A 5,185-nucleotide genomic window follows, 5' to 3' on the forward strand; every position below is an offset into this window, starting at 1 on the left:
TATCTTAGAGAAGTCTTTGATGAATCGTCGGTAGAAACCGGCGTGTCCTAAAAAGCTTCGTACTTCTCTCACGGTTCTTGGGGGTTGAAGATTTTCGATTACCTCTATTTTGGCTTTGTCTACTTCAATTCCTCTGTTCGAGATGATGTGTCCTAAAACAATTCCTTCTTGTACCATAAAGTGGCACTTTTCCCAATTAAGTACTAAGTTTACTTTTACACATCGTTCAAGAACTCTTTCCAGGTTTTCAAGGCATTCTTCGAAACTTTGTCCGTATACAGAAAAGTCATCCATAAATACTTCCATGATGTTTTCGAGAAAGTCGGCGAAAATCGCCATCATGCATCTTTGAAAAGTTGCAGGGGCATTGCACAGACCAAACGGCATTCGTCTATACGCGAAGGTACCAAAAGGGCATGTGAATGTTGTCTTTTCTTGGTCATCAGGGTGAATTGGTATTTGAAAGAAGCCTGAATAACCGTCTAAATAACAGAAATGTGAATGTTTAGCTAATCGTTCTAACATTTGGTCAATGAATGGTAAAGGGAAATGATCTTTTCGGGTTGCTTTGTTTAGTTTCCTATAATCAATGCACATTCTCCATCCCGATTTGATTCGTTTAGTTATAGTTTCTCCTTTTTCGTTTTCAATAACGGTTATGCCTCCTTTCTTTGGTACAACGTGTACAGGACTGACCCATTTGCTGTCAGATATAGGATATATAATACCTGCTTCCAATAACTTGGTTATTTCTTTTTTTACTACCTCACTTAGGATCGGATTTAGTCTTCTCTGGTGTTCCCTAGAGGTTTTACAGTCTTCTTCTAACATGATGCGGTGCATACAAATAGAAGGGCTTATTCCTTTAAGATCGGTTATGTGGTATCCTAGTGCGGTTGGATATTTTCTTAAGATATGTAGGAGTTTTTCTGTTTCGAGTCTTCCTAGATCTGCATTGACTATCACAGGTCGTTCAAGTTCTAAGTCTAGGAATTCATATCTCAGATTTTTGGGAAGTGTTTTCAAATCAGGGGTTGGTTTGTTAAGACACTGCGTAGGATCTGGTGTTATTGCTAAGCATTGTTTAGATTTGTCTTCTAAAAGATAGTCTGATGATTTGTCTTCTCCTGACTTTGCTTCTTTTATGCATTCATCGATGATATCCATGAAGTAACATGTGTCTTCTATTGCAGGTGCTTTCAAGAATTGGGAAAGAATGAATTCAATTTTCTCTTCACCTACTTCGAAGGTGAGTCTTCCTCGTTTTACGTCTATGATTGCACCGGCAGTTGCTAAGAATGGTCTTCCTAGTATAATAGGTGTAGTATCATCTTCTCTAATGTCCATAATTGTGAAGTCAGTGGGAATGTAAAACTGACCTATGCGTACGGGAACGTTTTCAAGGATTCCTACAGGATATTTGATGGAACGATCCGCTAGTTGTACAGACATCTTGGTTGGTCTTAATTCTCCCATTTCCAGTCTCTTACATATGGATAAAGGCATAACGCTAATTCCGGCTCCTAAATCGCATAAGGCTTTGTCGATGACAAATTTTCCTATGTGACAGGGTATAGAGAAGCTACCCGGATCCTTGAGTTTAGGAGGCATGTTTTGGATTATAGCGCTACATTCGGCAGGGAGTGTAACGGTTTCGCTATCCTCAAGTTTCCTCTTATTAGAAAGAATTTCTTTTAAGAATTTAGCATATGAGGGCATCTGCGTAATAGCTTCGGTAAACGGAATTGTAACGTTTAATTGTTTAAGGAGATCGACAAATTTTCTAAATTGGCCTACATCTTTGGTTTTAACAAGCCTTTGAGGGTAAGGTATGGGTGGTTTGTAAGGTGGTGGAGGTACATAAGGTTCCTTCTTTTCTAGGGTTTCCTTATTACTCTCTTCCTTTTCCTTAGGTTCACTTTCCTCAGTAGATTTCTTAGGGTTTTGGTTTTCTATCCTTGGATCAGACGGTCCTTCCACTTCCGTTCCACTTCTTAATATAATTGCATGAGCTTGGCTTCTCGGATTAGGTTGGGGCTGTCCAGGGAATGTACCAGTTGGTGCAGCAGTAGGTGCTTGTTGTTGAGCTACTTGAGATATTTGTGTTTCCAGCATTTTGTTATGGGTAGCCAAGGCATCTACTTTGCTTGCTAGTTGTTTAAGTTGTTCGCCAGTGTGTATGTTCTGGTTTAAGAAATCTTTATTGGTTTGTTGTTGGGAAGCTATAAAGTTTTCCATCATGATTTCCAAGTTGGATTTTCTAGGGGTATTATTGTTAGGATTTGGTTTCTGATATCCTGGAGATATAGATGGGGTTTGATTCGGAGACTGTCCAGGTGCGTATAAAGCATTATTACTCTTATATGAAAAGTTTGGATGGTTCTTCCAATTTGGGTTATAGGTATTCGAATAGGGGCTTCCTTGAGCATAGTTTACCTGCTCTGTTTGGATTCCAGTCAAGAGTTGACATTCCGCAGGAGTGTGGCCTTGGATTCCACAGACCTCGCAATTCTGAGTTATAGCAACCACGGCGGTTGGTGGTGATACGTTTAAACTTTCAATTTTCTGGACCAAAGCATCCACTTTTGCATTAACGTGATCAAGGTTACTTATCTCGTACATGCCAGTTTTCGGTTGAGGTTTTTCCACTGTTGTTCGTTCGGTTCCCCACTGATAGTGGTTTTGGGCCATGCTCTCGATAAGCTGGTAAGCATCAGCATAAGGTTTGTTCATTAGTGCACCACATGCAGCGGCGTCTATTGTTAACCTTGTATTGTATAAGAGACCATTATAAAATGTGTGAATTACTAACCAGTCTTCCAAACCATGGTGTGGGCAAAGTCTCATCATGTCTTTGTATCTTTCCCATGCTTCGAAAAGAGACTCGTTGTCTTTCTGTTTAAATCCGTTTATCTGGGCTCTTAACATAGCTGTTTTGCTTGGCGGAAAATATCGGGCAAGAAAAACTTTCTTCAACTCGTTCCATGTGGTGACTGAGTTGGAAGGGAGAGATTGAAGCCATCTTCTAGCGCTATCTCTTAATGAGAAAGGAAAAAGACGAAGTCGAATTGCCTCTGAAGTGACACCATTAGCTTTAACAGTATCAGCGTATTGGACAAATACGGATAAATGAAGGTTTGGATCTTCGGTAAGATTTCCAGAGAATTGGTTCTGTTGCACAGCCTGCAACAGCGAAGGTTTAAGTTCAAAGTTGTTTGCTTCGATTGCGGGCGGAGCAATACTTGAATGCGGTTCATCTTGCGATGGAGCGGCGTAATCTCTAAGAGCACGAGCTGGTTCTGCCATCTCGGTTAAAGAAGGAAAAATGTTTTTGATATCAGGAAGGTTTATAGGAGGGAGATTGTTTTCAGCACGATATTCCCGAATTCGTCGTAAGACTCGGAGATATAGTTCGATATCGTTGATTCGTAAATAGAGCGGTTCGCCTTGAGAGCGAGTGCGTGGCATACAAATCAACGAAAGAAAGAATAGAAGGAAAAAGAAACCTTAGTCTCTACAGCGTAACGGAAAAGTTACGATATCGATTGAATAAAAGTCCCCGGCAACGGCGCCAAAAACTTGATCGCTCGACTGTGAGTCGAGAATGGGATACAAACTGCAAGTGCACAGTTCTATCGCGTAGTTTTAAAAGATATCGATCCCACAGGGACTTATGAATCGATATACCGTTATCTAAAGTTACTACGTAAAGCTAAGGTGAAAATGTTTGATTGTTTGGGGAAAAACTAAGAGCTAAACTAATATCTAGATTAAATATCAATAAAACGGATATCGGTATGTAGTTCGTCAAAACTAGGAAATCAAGTCTTTGTCGGTTTCTTGGTTTTAAAATGAATCGTTTCGGTTAACTTTATTGGTTAAAGGTTCTATCTCAAACTCTCGCTCTGTTGAATAAACCATGATTTTATATTAATGTTGCTGTCACTTATAATTAAGTCAAAAACCATATTTTGAAAACAATAAAGTTGCAGAAACTCTTTTTAAGAAAATACTGACCGTTTTAAACACCCTTATCTCAAACTCTCGCTCTGTTGACTTAGGTTATACAATTAAATCCAAATGCTTAACTCTCGTCCTCACATTCGATCTTTAAAAATACTTTTTGGAAAAGGTCAGAATTTAATTAATTCTAAAACTTGCTCTCGCCCTGATCTAGAATTAATGCCTAACTTACACTGTCCAGTTAAAATCTCAAACTCTCGCTCTATTGATTCTAACTTCTTTATGTCTTTTACTTTGGTAAAAAAATCTTGTTATTAAACCTGTAAGTTGAGACCATGAAAAGATTGATTTTGATTTTAAGTTTAGATAGACCGACTCAGTCTCGACCCCTTATTCTGCTTACTTTACATACCGATACCTAGGCAAATTAGCCAGACATGCTAAATAAATAAGAATTTATATCATGCATAAACAGACTCATTCCAGGCAGGCAATATGAATAAACAATAGGATAAAACATAAAAAAAATTAAATAACAGTTAAAGAACCTGAATGCGTAATACAATGGTCTTGAACACTCCACCACAAGCCGGTAGGATTTGTTCTTGGATTCTTCAATTAAACAGTAAAATAAATCAAGGAAATAAAACTGGAATATAACGTAAGGTTAAATCCGGTATAAAGTTGCACAGTAGTTTCCGGTGTAGAAACTACTACGCGAAAAATATCTAAAAGCTAAGAACGGGGAAGATAAAATGCAAGGGAAAAAAAAAGTAAAGCTTGCAAAATAAAATAAATAAAGTGAACGATGCTGGAAAGGAAGAAAAATAGGCAAAGGCGTGAAAGGAAAATTTGGCAGAGCTTTCGCAAAACTGAGCGTGCAAAAACCTCCTCTTTTTGGTTTGTGAGATGGCTATTTATAATAGCCTTGGTAACTGCATTCCGTTTCTCCCATTCTTCAGCGTGGCTATATGCACGGCGTGCATATAGGAGACCAACTCCTTAACGTTATTCTTCAAGTCTTTCTGAGGGCGATACTTGCGCCAAAAAGGTAGTGGAGTTGTGTGACGCTCGTCACGCTATGTGTGACGTCCGTCACAAGTCTGTTTTGCGTGACGCTCGTCACGCACCCTGTGACGTCCGTCACAGGCACAGCGTTGATGACTTGTGCGCTTTGGGCTGGGCTTTGGCATTTGGTCCCTTTTCTCTTCTTTTTACACCT

General features: G+C 39.2%; 1 pseudogene; it reads left to right on the top strand.

Annotated features, from left to right (window-relative positions):
* The first annotated feature begins 2,821 nt into the window (after positions 1 to 2,821).
* LOC127133758 (uncharacterized) lies at positions 2,822 to 2,921 on the top strand (annotated as a pseudogene).
* Positions 2,922 to 5,185: the final 2,264 nt, after the last annotated feature.

The sequence above is a fragment of the Lathyrus oleraceus genome, chromosome 3 (assembly GCF_024323335.1).
Source record: "Lathyrus oleraceus cultivar Zhongwan6 chromosome 3, CAAS_Psat_ZW6_1.0, whole genome shotgun sequence".
Classification (NCBI taxonomy): Eukaryota; Viridiplantae; Streptophyta; class Magnoliopsida; order Fabales; family Fabaceae; genus Lathyrus; species Lathyrus oleraceus.